We start from the raw sequence: 17,435 nt of genomic DNA, 5'->3' as shown, positions 1-17,435 counted from the left end.
TGTAGGAAAAATAGGTGTGACCAAGGGACCGCAGCCGACCACCCATAACGCAGAGCATGGAGCCCGTAGCACGTGTAGAGAGAAATCAGAGACTGGGTCATCTCTAAAGAGAACAAAAAAGAACAGATGTTGCTCTCCAATCAAAGAATGTTTTCGCTATATGAAAGACATGCTCGGTGATTTGGAGAAATTGGGTTCGGCGATTTGGAGAAATCGTGTTTAGCGTTTTTGGAGAAATCATTCGGCGACTTGGAGAAAATGAGTTCGGCGATTTGGAGAAAACAAGTTCAGCGATTTGGAGAAATCATGTTTGGTGTTTTGGAGAAAATGAGTTCGGTGATTTGGAGAAATCGAGTTCGGCAATTTGGAGAAAATGAGTTCGGCGATTTGGAGAAATCGAGTTCGGCGTTTTGGAGAAATCGAGTTTGACGATTTGGAGAAAACGTGGTCAGCGTAGTTACGGCAAGTACATATTGTGGTTCATCATGAAATAGCGTATAGTTCGGCGACCACAAATGGATGTTAATCCACAATAGAGACAAAACAGAGACAAGTTATGGAGACCAAAAGCATTACTGAATGTAAATTTGTAGAGTATATATCTGTAGTATTTCAAGGATAGAAACGTATAAGGTGTTCAATGTGCCACGAGTTGGGAACATCGACTCCTTCTAAGTCACTTAGGTGATAAGAACCTAGTCGAGTAACTTCCTTGACGACATAAGGCCCTTCCCAAGGGGAAGAGAGCTTGTGCAAACCTTCAGTCCTTTGTTTCCTGTGGAGAACGAGGTCGCCGACAGAAAATGAACGACCTTTGATGTTGCGGTTGTAGTACCATCACAAGCCTTCCAGATATTTAGCTGTACAAACACAGGTGATTTGGTGCTCTTCTTCGACTCTGTTGACGTCCTCAGACCGAACAGCCTTGGCCTGCTCTTCATCATAGTTTTCCACTCTAGGTGCTCGGAAAGTAACGTCCGCTGGTAGTATGGCTTCTGAGTCATATACCAGAAAGTATGGAGTTATGCCAGCATTGTGACTAGCTTGAGTATGCAGTCCCCAGACTATAGCTGGAAGCTCCTTGAGCCATCTGCCCGGGTGCTTTTCTTCTTTCTGATATAGTCGCTTTTTTAGGGCACCAAGGATCATGCCGTTCGCCCGTTCGACCTGTCCGTTGGCTCTTGATGGGCAATGGAAACATATTTGATGGAGATGCAATGATCTTCATAGAAATCCTAGAAATGATGTCCAGTAAACGTAGTTCCGAGGTCGGTGATGATGCTGTTTGGTAGACCAAATATGTGGATGATATCTTCAAAGCGCTCAACTGCCTTCTTTGCAGTAGCCGAGGCGAGCGGTTTATATTCAATCCACTTGGAGAACTTGTCAATGGCAACATATACATACCAGAAACCACCTAGTGTTGGCTTAAAAGGCCCGATCATGTCTAGTCCCCAGCATGCAAAGGGCCAGGAAGCTGGGATGGTTTGCAGCTCTTACGCCGGCACGTGTATTTGCTTAGCAAAGAATTGGCATTCTGCACAACATCGGACGAGATCTTCCACATCAGTGATGGTTGTGGGCCAATAAAAACCAGCTCAGAAGGCCTTGCCGACCAATGTTCTCGAGGCCGCATGGTTGCCATAGGAACCAGAGTGAATTTCAAGAAGCAGCTTCACTCCCTCCTCTTGGGTGATGCATTTCTACAGTATCCCTTCCTTAGCACTTTTCCTCATCAAGCTGTCGTCCACCAACACGTAAAGCTTGCTCCGACGAACTAGGCATTCAGTTTTAGTCTTGTCTGTGGGTACCTCGGCACTGGTGAGGTACTTGATGAATTGATCCCTCCAATTGGCGACCGGCGAAGGTACCGCAAGTACCAACTGCTCGGCAGGGGGAACTTCTTCAACTTCCTTATCTTCTTTGATGGATGGCGCCAGGAGATCTTGAACAAAAACCACCGGTGGGATCATGGCGTGAGAATAACCGAGCTTGGATAGTTGGTCAGCGAGTTGATTTTGGTCACGTACCACGTGGTGATACTCGATGCCATAGAATTTTCCTTCAAGCTTTCTGATTTCAACGTAGTAAGCATCCATCTTCTCGCTAGAACAGGACCAGTCTTTATTGAGCTGGTTGATAACCAGTGCGGAGTCCCCGTACACCATGAGGCGTTTGATGCCGAGCACGATGGCTATACGAAGACCATGGAGACATGCTTCGTATTCCGTGACGTTGTTGGAGGCCGAGAAGTGTATCCGAAGAACATAACGTAACTTATCCTTGGTCGGCGTAATGAACAGAATGCCCGCACTAACACCATTGATGTTAAGGGCGCCATCGAAGTACATCACCCAGTGCTTAGGGCAAGCAGCGGTGATGGGCTCTTGGATCTTGGTCCATTCAGCGACGAAGTCAGCGAGCGCCTGTGACTTAATGGTAGGTCTGCTTCTAAATTCAATGGAATAGGTGCCAAGCTCAACAACCCGTTTAATGATGCGGCCATTGGCTTCTTTGTTGCGAAGAATGTCCCCCAAGGGGAACTCAGTGACCACGGTGATCTTGTAGTATTCGAAGTAATGCTGGAGCTTGCATGACGTAATTAGAATTGCGTATAACAACTTTTGTACCTGAGGATAATGAGTTTTTGGCTCATTAAGTACTTCACTGATAAAGTAGACTAGACGTTGCACCTTGTAAGCATGCCTGGCTTCCTCGCGTTCGACGATGATAGCTGTGCTCACGACGCGAGAAGTGGTGGCGATGTATATGAGCAGAGTCTCATCTGGCCTTGGCGCTGTCATAATCGGTGGCTTTGTCAAGAACAACTTGAGCTGCTCGAAAGCTGAGTCTGCCTTCTCTGACCAGGAAAAGTGCTCGGAGGCCTTAAGGAGCTTGAAGAAAGGTAGCCCTTTTTTGTTGAGGCGTGATATGAAGCGGCTTAAAGCAGCCATACAACCTATAAGCTTTTGTATATCCTTGACACATGTTGGTCGTTTCATATTGGTGATGGAGGAGACCTTGTCCGGATTAGGCTCGATGCCTCGAGCACTGATGATGTAGCCCAGCAGTATAACGGATGGAACTCCAAAGATGCACTTTGAAGGGTTCAACTTCCATCGGTACTTGTTCAAATTGGCGAAGGTTTCTTCGAGGTCGGCGATAAGGTTGTCAGCTATCTTGGTTTTGACGACCACGTCATCGATGTAGGCTTCGACATTGCGGCCAATCTGTTGGTCGAGGCACATCTGAATGGCCCTTTGATATGTAGCCCCAGTGTTCTTGAGTCCAAAGGACATAGTTTTGTAGCAGTATGCGCCGAAAGGTGTAATGAACGATGTTTTTATCTGGTCTTCTTCCTTGAGGGAGATCTGATGATAGCCAGAGTAACAATCAAGGAAAGAGAGTAGTTCACAACCGGCGGTAGAGTCTACAACCTCGTCTATCCGAGGCAAGCCGAAGGGGTCTTTAGGGTAGTGTTTGTTGAGATTAGTATAATCAACGCACATTCTCCATTCTTTATTCTTTTTTCGAACAAGAATAGGGTTTGCTAACCAATCTAGATGATACACTTCTTTAATAAACCCGATAGCTAAGAGCCGTTTTTTTTCTACCCTAATAGCCTCCTTCTTGTCTGGCATGAATCGGCGGAGTTTCTGCTTGATTGGTTTGGCGGTCGGCGAGACATTCAAGGAGTGCTCGATCTTCTCCCGTGGTACCACCGGCATGTCTGCAGGTTTCTAAGCAAACACATTGGCATTAGCATATAGGAAGGAGATGAGTGCGCCTTCCTATTTGGGGTCAAGGCGAGCCCCAATCTTCATGGTTTTGGAGGCGTCATTGAGGCCGAGGCTGACCTCCTTGATTTCCTTGGACTTAGCGGAGGCACGGGGAAGCTCTAGCTTGAATGACTTCTGGTTGATGCGGCTGAGATCATGCTTCGTGCCGGGTCGAGTACACATGGCCATATAGTTGTCGGTGAAGACCTTCTTCAACTCTTCCCACGAGCCGATGGAGTCTGGCGCAAGGCTGGTGAACCAGCTCATGGCAGGTGGTGTGAGCATGATTGGGAGATAATTTTCCATGATGCTGGTGTCTCCTCCCACGGCATGGACGGTAGTGGCGTAAGCCTGTAGCCACTGAGTTGGGTTCATTCTTCCTTTGTAGGGCTTAACCCCAGTGATCTTAAAACCATGGGGCCATCAAAGCGTTCGGAGTGCCCTTGTGAAAGCCAGAGGCCCCTTAGGATTGTCAACACCATAGTCTATGGCGTTGTGGTCGAGGATAGACTCGAGTGCTGAATCCGGGTTGCCGTACTCCCTTTCGTAATCCTGGCGGTGATGTACTTTGTCTTCATGGCGACCAAAGCGACGTTCCTCGATATGCCACCGTGCGTCCTAGAGGTTGCTAAGATGTACTCTAGCATCCTGCTTGACCTCCTGGTCGTGTTGGCGATGGTGTTTGGCGTGGTGCCCCTTGGGTCCCCCTTATAGAGGTGGCGACTGGTCAGTGAAACAGCTTTGACTTGGGCAGCGATTGGACCTCAGCGCAGCTGATCAGTGAATCGTGTTCGTAGAGCACGAGGGTCTCTGATCCTTATGGATCTCATTGACCTAACAGTGAGCCACTTTAAGCATGACAGCGATCTTAGCGAGCTCGGGCGTTTGAGGGAAACGAGCGAGCTCATTGGCGGCTACTGCCAAATTGGCGCTTGGAGTCTTGAAGACATCGTGGCCATTGACGCGGAGGAAATCTTCATCGAGGTCATAGTAGAGCGGGAGAGGTCTTCCTTGAGAGTCAACCCGATTATTCCGAGTAGCCTCAGCCCTCGCGATGGCTGCCTCGTTTTCTTGCCGCTGCACGTGGTTGACGTTTCGGTTCTCTCGAGCAACATGCTCCTCCTTGGTTTCGCCGTTCCGAGGAGGGCTGTCGATGCTGACGTTGAAGATCGCACCACCCCAGAAGGGTGGAAGGAGAAATTGATCGGAGAAGGTCTCGGCGAGGGTCTCCATAGAGCCCTGAGACTCGAAGCCCAAAGCTTCTTCCAGGATGGTCTAAAGGTGCGCCCCAGGGGTCTGGCCTAAGTGAAGCATGTTGACGGCTGGCGGGAGCTGGACGGCGACCTGGTCGGCGAGTTTGCCCCTTAGGGCTTGCTGGTAAGCGGCGGTGGCATTGGAGAATCCGAAGGGTAGGGCCGTAGCCCCTGCAGTTTCCCGAGCACCCTCCGATAGATCTAGATCGAAGGGTGGTCGGCGCTGAACTAGAGTGTCCAATGCTGATTCAACAATGGAGAGACAGTCGGCGAGATTCAGTCCGACCGGATCGATGGATTTGATCAGATCGTCGTTGTTGATCGACTTCCTCTGGTAGCGAGGAAGCGGATAGCGAGTTGTTGCCGAAAGAGACCTCGGAATCACCTCTGAGATCAGATCTGCAGTTGCAGGTGTAGGGGTGGCTGGTGTAGAACCGATCTGCTCTGACTCGAGGAGCTCTTCGACTCTGTCAGCATTGATGATGCACGAGATGGATCTGACCATGAAGATCTGGCCGGGCTACGGAAGGGACGAAGAGCCTACAGAAAAAGCCATCTTGTTCGACAAGGAAACAGCATGCACACCCCTACCTGGTGTGCCAACTGTTGACAGAATATCGTCGGTAGTCCTCCGAGGGGTATCCCACGAAGGTAGATTGATCGGCAGAGGAGCGCAAGATCAAGAACAAGAAGGCAACAGAGACACACGAGTTAGATAGGTTCAGGCCGTCAGTATGACGTAATACCCTACTCCTATGGTCTGTTGGTTTGTATTAGCTATCGTATGATATGCCATGATTTTAGAGGGGGTCCCTGCCCGCCTTATATAGTCCAGGAGGCAGGGTTACAAGTTGGTTAGATCTGATAGATAATCGGAAAGTAATAACTGATTACAGGAATCTTGGGATCATACATATCCTAACAGATCTCGTAGTATCTTCAGGATATCTTCCCGATGTCTTGCGGAAGGCACTGAGCAGAGTCATGCCCCGCAAGGCTTCTTCTTGTGGGCTAGGCCACCCCTAGGGGCGCAGCCCATGTGGTCTGCCATGGGTATCCGGGGTCGTACACCCCACAACAACACTACAACACATCAATCCCTTTTGGAGCTCACCATAGTAATCCTGTACAGATTTCTCTCCTTGTTCTAAACGCATCAATTTCTTACGTAAGTCTTTATGATAAGAAGGAGGAACAAAACGATCACGCATAGTTATCTTAAGTTCTTCCCACGTACCAGATAAAGCATCCTGTGCAGCTAGCCCATTCCACCAAATAATGGCAATGTCCTTAAACTCACTAGTAGCTTATCGAACTCTATGATGCTCAAGCACAAGGTGGGCACTAAACTTTTGTTCTACTATCATCTCCCAATCAAGATATCCCTCAGCATCATAATGACCCGAAAAAGATGGTATTGTGAACTTAATCTTAGCATAAGGATCAACGGGCACACGATGATTATTACCTTGATGGTGGTGGACACCACCCATGCCTATCGTGTTGTGGCAAAGACGTTGTCATAATCTTGCTTGCCAGAAGGCTACTCGATCTATGCTCCTAGTGGCATCATGCACCATGTCTTCTGGCAAAAGATCATCAGTGTTGCTGCCGTAGACATCATTGTTGACCGCCACCAAGGTTTCCAACTCAGTGACCTTATCGGTTAGCGTGGAAATTCGTTTGTCCAATCTCTCCATGCTGTTGTCAATGTTGAGTTCAATGAGTGCGTCAGTGACGGCCTTCTTGATGGCCTCATTCATCCTTTTTTGGGCATTCTCTATAGCAGCTTGCAGTTGCTCTTGGCTGACACACTCATTGAAATCCTTGGGACTGTTATCTCTAGTCTGATCACCTCCTGCCATTGTAAACACAAAAACAGGAACAAATGGTGAAAGTTATCCCTACCAAATGACTACGTGGTTGTAGTGGTGTCACTTTTCACAGCAAGTGGAAGCGTCTTACCAAGCTCTTACAAAGTTCTTACCAACACAAGCAAAGGGCGGTACAACCAACGGCTAGTTCATGATACCTGTGAGGCAGTGGTACCAAGATTACAAGGGCCTTTTGCTGTACTGATTTGAAGAGTTTGTGGAGCTTGGAGGCACACAAAGAATAATATGTATATTTGGCATACAAGTCAGTAACAGAAAGTAAAGCTGAATTATAGTCCAAAGTACTTGTTCTCGTTGCCTGTCTAAAATGTTCCAAGTGCTAGGTGTGTGACAAACAAGTATGGTGGATAGCAAGGTGCTAGGTGTGTGAAAAATAAGTATGGTGGATAGCAAGAGCAACACAAACAAGGAACCAGACAGCACACGCTAACACAGCTCACTTTGGCCTTCTCTATGTGCTCCTTTAGATATTGTTCCTCTTTTGCCCCTCTTTTTTCTATTTTTTTGGGTTGTCATTGTTTTTTGGGATTATTTGACTTTTTCTTTTTCTTTTTTGATATTTTTTTCACTTAGGAGCACAAAACAAGTAACCACAGAAAATATGAGCTTAAACAAGTGAAAGGCGTGGCCTGTGGAAAATTCAAAAGACATGCTCAAAATTGATAAAAAGCTTGTGACCACGAAAAGAGAATCTCGTGACCAATTTTTGGCCAAAATAAAATTTTATGAACCCAACAAGGCAGGGGACAGATAGATCCAAAAATTTTTCTGATCAATTTTGATATATGGAACGTCGAAATCCGAGTTCGTATGCGAAAACTAGACCAGTTTTACGAACTGACTCCGAATTAGAGGACAAAATGGGAACAATACGAGCAAAATTGGTCATGGCAGCAAGGATTTGATGGAAATGATGGGGAAAAACACATGAACTGGACTCTAACATGACTTAATCAGCAACAAGACCTTGACTAGGACACAAACTCAACACAACAGACTCTGAAACTAAAATATGCAAAGGCTATGGCGCGGAAGGTTCTAGGACAGTAAAAAAATGAGTATGGCATTGGACTATGGGACGAATGTGAAACACTCAAAACTAGGGATAAATATGAACCTGATGGTATACCTTAGCTCTGATACCACTTAATGGGGATGGGGATCCCGATCTTCTGTCAGGTAGCGGTATCTATCGTTGTGGCGGAGAATGACACACTGATATGGCTTCAGATCGAAAGATCGAACCCTACAATCTTAGCACCACAACTCCTCTAGTTATCAACTGAGACAGATTCGGTTGACCTCGCCAAGAAGGCTAATCCCTGCCTACGCAACGAAGAACACAAGCAAGAACAAGAAAGAAAACAACCAAATTTCAGATGAATGATTAATCTCACGAAGTTGGGGTCTCACAAACCGATGAACGGCAAAACTGTTCTTGACATATTAATCTAATCAAAACCCAAAACCTAATGATGTCAGTGGCGTATGATTATAAAGGTCTTAGGGTCATCGCCTACCCTGGAGGTGCCCCCCTAATGGGCTCAAAGATGATACAGGGCCCATTGGACCAGATACGGTGATGCAACACCTAGATAGATTCTGGATGCTAACTTGTTTCAACAATTCATGTGGATTCCGAAGAGATTTTGATGTGAGACCACTTGGATTGGCTTCATTATCAAATTAGCTTTCCAACCATATCTAGATCGTTGAAAACAGAGTCTAGATGCGTCCTAGGTGACCAGTTTAAGGCAGACTGGTCCTGGTGGCCGAGGCAAACCTGAAATCATGTTGGACTAGGCCTCCGGTTTCTGTTGGACATCCTTGCTGGTCATCATCGCCCCCACCTCTTCCTCTAAGTCCCTCATGACCCTCTCCAATGTTCCTAAGCAATGGATCATCGAAAACGGATTCTAGATGCATCCTAGGTGTCCAGTTTAAGGCAGACTGGTCCTGGTGGCTGAGGCAGACTCAAAATCATGTTGGACTAGGCCTCCAGATTCTGTTGTTCGTCCTTGCTGGTCATCATTGCCTCCACCTCTTCCTCTAAGTCCCTCATGACCTTCCAATGTTCCTAAGCAAGGTAACATCATTAGGTAGTAGTCTATTCTCAAAAGTATGAAAATGATCGCTTAAGAACGAGCTCACCTCTAAATTGAGTTGACGCATTCGAGCTCGGGTCATTGGACCTTGCATGACGGTTGGAGGATTAGTGGGTACATCCGAAGGAGTGATGTCCTCATCATCTAGCCTCATCTTCTGTATACCGATTCGACTGAACCTTACACATCTTTATAACTCGGCTCCTTGTAACTCGTTCTGCCGTTTTCAAAATCCTTACCAGAAATTCCTCATATGTAAGATCTTCCTTAACTATAAGCTCTTCCAACAGTATTTGCTCCTCTAGTACACGCAAAAACTTCTTTAACTAAGACACATGAAACACATCATGTACACCTGACAAGTTCTTAGGTAATTCTAACTGATAAGCTACTTCTCCACGTCTCTCCAAAATCTTGAAAGGTCCAATATACCTTACTGCTAACTTTCATTTCATGTTAAACCTTCTCACACTTCTCATAGGTGACACTTTTAAGTAAACATAATCCCCAACTTCGAAAACCAATTCTCTCCTCCGAGAGTTAGCATAACTCTTCTGTCGAGACTGAGCCACTCTCAAGTTATCTCTAATCATCCTTACTTGCTCCTCTGCGTCTTTTAAAACATCCGGTCTGAACACTTGAGTTTCTCCCGTTTGATTCCAAAGCAATGGGGTTCTACACTTTCCTCCATATAAAGCTTCAAAGGGTGCCATATTGAGACTCTTCTGATAACTGTTGTTATATGAGAACTCTGCATAAGACAAACTCTTGTCCTAACTTGTACCATATTGCAATGCACAAGCTCTCAATATGTCCTCTAATATCTGATTAATCCTCTCAGTTTGCCCATCGGTCTAAGGATGATATGCTGTACTAAAATTCAACTTTGTTCCCAACGAGCTATGTACTTGCTGTAACACCTAGGGTGTTTAAAATACTAAAACCTGACATGTCATCATATGCATTGCAAAGCATTTGGCATTTGGTGAAAACTTTGAGATGCATACACTAAAACAAGTTTATATTCATGTGGTATGTGTTGAATTGTATTGTTTGACTTAAATTCAAAGTTTGTTTGGATTTTTGAATTTTTTGAGAAAACCCCGCTTTTCAGCATTTAAATCCTACCCTGAAAATCCATTTCAAAATCTAAGCATATTTTGGGGTTGAGCCCAAAAGCAAAAGTGTAGAGCTTGACAAGTTATACAAAGTTTGTTTTTGGAGTTTTTCAAGTTGTTTAGAAAAAATTTGAGTAATTCAAAAAGGCGTAATTCGTTAAATTTCCCTATTCAAATTCAAAAGTTCACTTCAAAATCTAGACCGAATTAGGAGATGGTTATAGAAGCAAAGTTGTAGAACTTTTGATTTTGAACAACTTTTGTTTTTGGAGATTTTTGAGTTGTTATGAAAATTTGAGAGTAATTTCTGAATTTTAGCGAATGGCATTTCTGTAATTTGAGTGAACAGTGTCCACCGCCGAAGCTACATTGCCGGCGTTTCCTTCTTCGGCGTTCCAGGCGCGGTCGTGGCCGTTTTGACGTCGCGCTGGCGCGGTGAAGGCCACAGCGCAGCTTCCTCGAGCTTCTTGGCCCCCTTTATAGCCTGAGCCGCCGTCGTCTTTGCCCTTTCTTCTTGCTCTGTTTTCCCGTCGCCGCTGCTCCACTCCGGCGAGCCCGTGCCGTCGTTGTCGTGCTCCACCGTCACTGATAAGCTAGTCCCAGCTCCGCCTTAACCTTATGCGTCCAACCGACCCACCAATTCAGTTTATCTCCACCGAAAACTCGCTGTCCACATCTTTCTTCTTCGCGGCCGGCGACCTTCCCGTCGCAAGCGCATCTCCGTGGCCAGCGCCCTCCAGTGAGCTGCTGTCCTTGCTCTGTGTACCTATGGCTTTGTCTCGATACTGTGGTGCTTACTCCATAGTTGGTTGTTCATTTTGACTACTGCAGTCGCCGGTACACCATCGCCGACGGCGTTTTGCTCCGCCGTGATCACTGTGATCGTCGTCACGCCTCTCCGTTGTTTCTTCGACCTCGCTCCTTGCTTCAACGCGTTCGGGGTGAGCCACTGGTGCTTCCTAGATCCCTTGTTTGAGCTCTACCGGTCGCACACCGCCGGCGTAGCGCTGACGTGCCACCGCATCCGCCATGGTCGACGACGAGCTAGTATAGGGCCGTAATCAGTGCTGATAGGGACGTCAATCGATGCGCCTAGACTTGGTGATTATTTTGGTACGTTGGTCGTCATCGGTGATCTCACCGTCGGCGAGAAATCGCCGGTCAGAGCCGTCGCTGCCGTGGTCAACGTCGGAGGTTGAAGATGACATGTGGGACCCGGTTGTCAGTGACTCAGCGTTCAAATGGATTTTTCTATTTTCAGATTTGAATGAATAGTGTCTGTTTTTGTTATTTTTATGTAGATTTATTTAGAGCTCTAAAAATTATGAAAATTTTTGTGTGACTTCTCTGTGATGTATAGTATTTAAGAAAAATATGAAATAATGTTTTTCAGTAATTTTTGAATGTGATAAAAATTGCTCAATTTATTAATAAATGGATTTCCATGATTTTTCTAGGCTTATTTATTTATCCAAAAATTATGAAATTTGTTTTGCCACTTAGTTATCATGTAATGAACATTTACAAAAATTTTGAGCTCAATTGGAATAAGTTGATTTATTTCATAATTTTGAATTAAATAATTAATTCATAAAAGCAAATAGTAACCTTTAATGATTTAGGTTTTATTTGAAATTTTGGTTGAGTGATGACCTTGGATCATTAGTTGATAATGATCCTTGGCAATTGATTGGGTGTTGCGAAAAAGGTTTGATTAGTTTGACTTGCAACTGTACCGTGAAGGAAAGTTGTATTCAAATTATTAATTTTGCATCCATCATCGAGCATCATGTTTCGTATTCCACATCATGTTAAACATGGCATTGTTATTACGTGTAGTAAACAAAGGTGAACACGTGGTAGTTAATCAAGTTGTTGAGGAGGTTAATCCGTCTGTTGAGGTCGGATCGAATACTTGTGAAACGTCGCAGGAGCCGGACTTTTCCGTCAACGAAGGCAAGCCCCAGATGCATACAACCCTACCTTGTGTTTTACAAATTAATTTTGCTTTTGCTTTCCGTTACTGCATTAAGTGATTAGGAGTTAAGTAAGAGCCTAATTGTTGCATTACCATCCTTGTTATTCCATATTTACCATATTACCAGTTTTAAACTCTTATATGCCTAGTTTTGCTTAGCTATGCGTACAACGATGAAAGTCGGGTGACTACCTGCCACCTGCAAGTTTTAAATGGAACATTGGTTATTTATGTTAGCATGTGATATGGGAATGTGGAGTAATAAATCTAGACCGAGCGGACTCGGTGTGTGTGAGCCACAAGACATGGAGGTCTTGTGAGCGGGTTCTTTCCACCTGTGTCAGTTAAGGCACGTCCGTTGTTGAATTGCATGAGGTGAGAATTTGTAGTACTAACCACATACTCCGGTAAGCCTTTACTCGGCTATTCTATTATGAGAATGGCTACTCGCGCACTGGGAGTGGAGAGATGGCGGGAATAGCGTGTACCCATATGGCCATGGGCTAGAATGGTGGAGTACTGTATTCTCGCGTGGCGCGGACCCATTCTTGTTTTAGAGGATCCGAGGGTAGGTTGGTATATGTAGGTCAGGGACCTGCATATGTCGTGTGGTCTAGAAGCCCCAGCTGGATTTTTAATCGGTTCGAATCGTCGTTGCTCCTCGGTTATGGAGACTCAACTCACTGTTCATCATCGTAGTATTAATAACTAGAACTTGAGAATGGTTGATGAAGGTGTTGGATATGAAGTTTCATGATCTCATTACGGATCGTGTCATCTTTGTATATGATTTTATGAAGTTTAAATTGTTGAAATAAAGAATTTTGTTAAAGAGCTTTTACGCTAAATAACTTTGATTATTGCTAAAACCATACCTTGAATCCCTGAGCCTGCATTCCTAAATTATCAGTTCTTATTTCGGTTAAGTCTTGTTGAGTACTTTTGTACTCAGGGTTCGTTGACCCTTGTTGCAGGTGAGCCTCATGAGCAGATCTATTTTGGATCGTGCTGCATGACAGTTGTACCTTGTGATGATGATGAGAAGTAAATGTGTGGCCCTTGGGCAGGGCAATCTCCTTGTGTGTTTTGTATTATATTATAATGCCACTCCACTACTACTATGGTTTGTAATAATTATCGAACTTAGTTTGTAAGGTTTGAAACAACTGGTTTGTAAACTATGTTATCGTAAGACTTCCGCTGTTTTTACTCTGGTGTAGATATTTGAATAAATGTTGTAATACTGCAATGACTCTGTAACGTGATCCTGCTCGGAAATCGTGGATGATTCGGGGTTCCCCGAGGACACCCGACAGACTTCTTAAGTTAATAGGAACATATGCATTGTTGTCAAAGGTCGTTGGACAGTGACAAGTGCATGTGGGTCCTATAATTTAGGAGGTTCTGCCACAGAATGGTATTAGAGCGATTGTTACAAGGTTTTTGTTGTATTGTTTTACAAAAACTTCAAAATGATTTGGGATGACTAAATTTAACTTGATAATTTGGTCCAAATTGCTTCTGACTTATCTTATTTCTTTCTCACCATTCCTTATTTGATTAAAAGGGTCTTGTGTGGTGGAGTAGTAATCTTACTATGCCCTATATAAAAATAAATGTTGTTTATGTGCATTATAAACTTTGATGTTTTTGTTTGTAAGAACGATTCATGCATCATTATTAATTCACTCGTTACTTCCTTCACCTCTTAGTCTGGAGTTGAGTAGTGAGACTGGTTTGAGTAATGAAATCCATCATAGCTGCTCTTTAGACTTTGATCAAATGGTCTTACTTGGATTAAATTGGTTTCCTACAGTATGGCTCGTGCCAAGATGACGCCCCGTAAGTCCACTGGACCCAAAGGAGTTCCTCGTCACCAACTTGCCCCTAGAAACGATGGTGCTAGCAGTAGCAGTTCTAGGCCTGATCCCCAGGTGGAGATACAAAGGATTTCTGTAGAATTAGCACAAGCTACTAGAGATAGGGCTTTGGATGCTATACAAGTAGGAGAATTACAGGATCAATTGAGGCGTCTCACCACCGCACATAGGAACTGCAAAAGCATGTTAGTTTGTACGGTGGAGGGACGAAATGAGGCTTGGCATAGGGAAAATGTAGCTAGAGCTAGAACTCATGAGCTAGAATTCTATGTAGAAGATTTAGAAGAACATAATACCTATCTACATGAGGAAGTTCATAGGCTTAGTAATCTACTAAACCCAAATCATGAGCCTCAAGCTGATGCCATGGACCCAGGTGTCATCCTTGCCGATGAAAGTGAATCAGAAGAGGAAGAAGAAGAAGATCCTGAAGAATTAGTAATGATAGATGAAAGTGATAATGAAGGCGGTAATATTTCCGGAATGGATACCGAGCCTGAAGTTTGAAGTAATCACGGAAAAGAGTAGAGTTGTATAATAGTTAATTATGGTTAGGCTATGTATCTTGTTTTGGTACTTATAGGGTCTGGTGTTTATAGTAGTAAACCCTATGTAATGTGTCTGGAGTAAGCTTTTGTGCAATTCAATAAAGGCTTGTGAATAAAGTTTGGTTTGTTATGAGCAGATGCGTCGTACGCGGGGATCGCATATTCCTGGTACTTCACAAGATGATGATGATATCCCCAACCCGCCACCGATGCCGACCAATCTGGCTGATGCTATCGCTGCATTAGTCAATGTGACTGTGGAAAATTCTCGTTTGCTTCATGAGATGGCTCAAAGTAATCAGAATCAGATGCATGGAAACCGTGGCCGCAATCATAACAGGCATGAGGCTACCTATGTGGATTTCATGGATACAAACCCCCAGTGTTCACCAAGGCAGATGAACCACTGGAGGCTGATGACTGGCTTAGGCCCATGGAGCAGAAATTTGATCTTATTCACTGCACAGAGTTTCAGAAACCGGTGTTTGCTGCCCAGCAACTTAGAGGTGCAGCTGGTGCTTGGTATGCAAATCTGATGGCCATGCAACCCGCAGGCATTTCGTTAACTTGGACAGAATTTCGCACTACTTTCAGAACCCATTATATCCCGGAAGGAGTGATGGCTATGAAGCTGGATGAATTCCTTGCTTTGAGGCAAGGGGATCAAACGGTTATGCAGTATGTGGGAAGATTCAATCATCTATCGCAGTATGCATCTGAACATGTCAATACGGATGCCAAGAAAATGAAATGGTTCATGAGAGGTCTGAATACCAAACTGCAGACAATGATGACAGCCTGTACCAATATCACTTATCATGAGGCAGTAAATATTGGAATTGCTTCGGAGGCAAAGTATCGGCATCATAAGGAGCTCAAGAAGAAAAAGAATGTGCCGTCTAGACCTTTTGGTGGAAACCAAAAGAGGCAGAGAGTGATTTATCATCCCATAAACCATTATCGTCCTCCTTATCGTCCGCCGCAGTTTCAAGCCGGGCAACAGTCAAATGTCCGTCCTGCTATAACCTATCCGAACTCACAGTCAACTAATGCTCCTGGTGGTAATGCTCCAACGTCATAGGGTCACAACTATCCATGTTACAATTGTGGGAGGACTGGCCATTTCTCCAGGGAATGTCCATATCCTAGGCAGGCTAATTAAAATTATCAAAAGACCCCTATCAATCAACAATAGGGTCAGGCACCAAACAAGAACCACAATCAGAATGCTCAGAAGGGCAAAGATGAGAGGAAGATAGGACGGGTGTTCTATATTCAAGCTGGAGAAATTCCGGAGGGGGAGCCAGTGATGATGGGTATGTTTCCTGTCGCCAATCACCCTGCAGTTATACTTTTTGATTCTGGCGCATCGCATTCATTCATCAATAGAACATTTGTCATGAAGTATGAAATTTCAATTGGGGCAACAAAGGAAAGTTTCTTTATACAGTCGCCCAGGGGACGTCTGTGTACTAAGGAAATGGTATACCAGGTACCCGTAAACCTGGGTGGGCATATTTTTCCCACTACCATGATTATCCTTAAGGATCAGGATATAGATGTAATCTTGGGAATGAATTGGATGTATCAGCAAAAGGCTGTTATAGATGCTTTGAATAGGACTTTAAGAGTAAGTTTGCCTGATAGTAATTCTCAACTTCTCATTCAACTTCCAACCCTAAGAAGATCAGTGGGCAAGATTTGTGCGACTGTTGTCAAGGAGATTAGAGATATTCCGGTAGTGTGTGAATTTCCGGATGTGTTTCCAGAAGATTTACCCGATCTACCACCTGATAGGGATGTATAGTTTAACATAGAGTTACAACCTGGAACAGCTCCGATTTCTCGGAGAGCTTATAGAATGCCACCTAAGGAATTAGCCGAGTTGAAGGCTCAGTTACAAGAATTAATTGAGAAGGGGTTTATCCAACCTAGTTCCTCACCTTGGGGATGTCCGACAATTTTTGTGAAAAAGAAAGATGAGACCCTGAGGTTATGTGTTGACTATCGTTCGTTGAATGAAGTGACCATCAAGAATAAGTATCCATTACCTCAGATAGATTTGCTTTTTGATCAGTTGGCCGGAGCCAAAGTTTTCTCTAAGATAGATTTGAGATCAGGGTATCACCAAATTAAGATAAAGCCTGAAGATATTCCCAAAACGGCATTTACCACAAGATATGGATTATATGAATACTTGGTGATGTCTTTTGGTTTGACAAATGCTCCCGCTCATTTCATGTATCTGATGAACTCAGTATTCATGCCTAAGCTAGACAAGTTTGTAGTGGTATTTATAGATGATATACTAGTATATTCCAAGAATAAGACAGAACATGCAGAACACCTCAGAATTGTTTTGACTCGTTTGAGAGAACATCAATTGTATGCCAAGTTCAGCAAGTGTGATTTTTGGCTTAAGGAAGTGCAATTTCTTGGACATGTCTTGTCAGCGGAAGGAGTTGCAGTTGATCCCGGCAAAGTGAGGGATGTGCTTGATTGGAAACCGCCAACCACAGTTCATCAAGTTCGGAGTTTTCTTGGATTGGCGGGATATTACCGTCGGTTTATTCCAGAATTCTCTAAAGTATCAAAACCTATAACTGAATTGTTGAAGAACCAAGTTAAGTTTGTCTGGTCATCAGATTGTGAAGAGGCTTTCCAGACTTTAAAAAGGCTATTGACTACTGCACCAGTGTTAGCTCAACCTGATATCGAGAAGCCGTTTGATGTTTATTGTGATGCTTCAGGTATTGGTATTGGATGTGTGTTGATGCAAGAAGGCCGAGTCATTGCCTATGCGTCCAGGCAACTTAAGCAACATGAAGAACACTATCCTACTCATGATTTGGAGTTAGCAGCTGTGGTTCATGCTCTGA

Source organism: Miscanthus floridulus, chromosome 19 (genome assembly GCF_019320115.1).
Source record: "Miscanthus floridulus cultivar M001 chromosome 19, ASM1932011v1, whole genome shotgun sequence".
NCBI lineage: Eukaryota > Viridiplantae > Streptophyta > Magnoliopsida > Poales > Poaceae > Miscanthus > Miscanthus floridulus.
The sequence above is the reverse complement of the archived record's forward strand: the minus strand, read 5'-3'. Positions refer to the sequence as shown.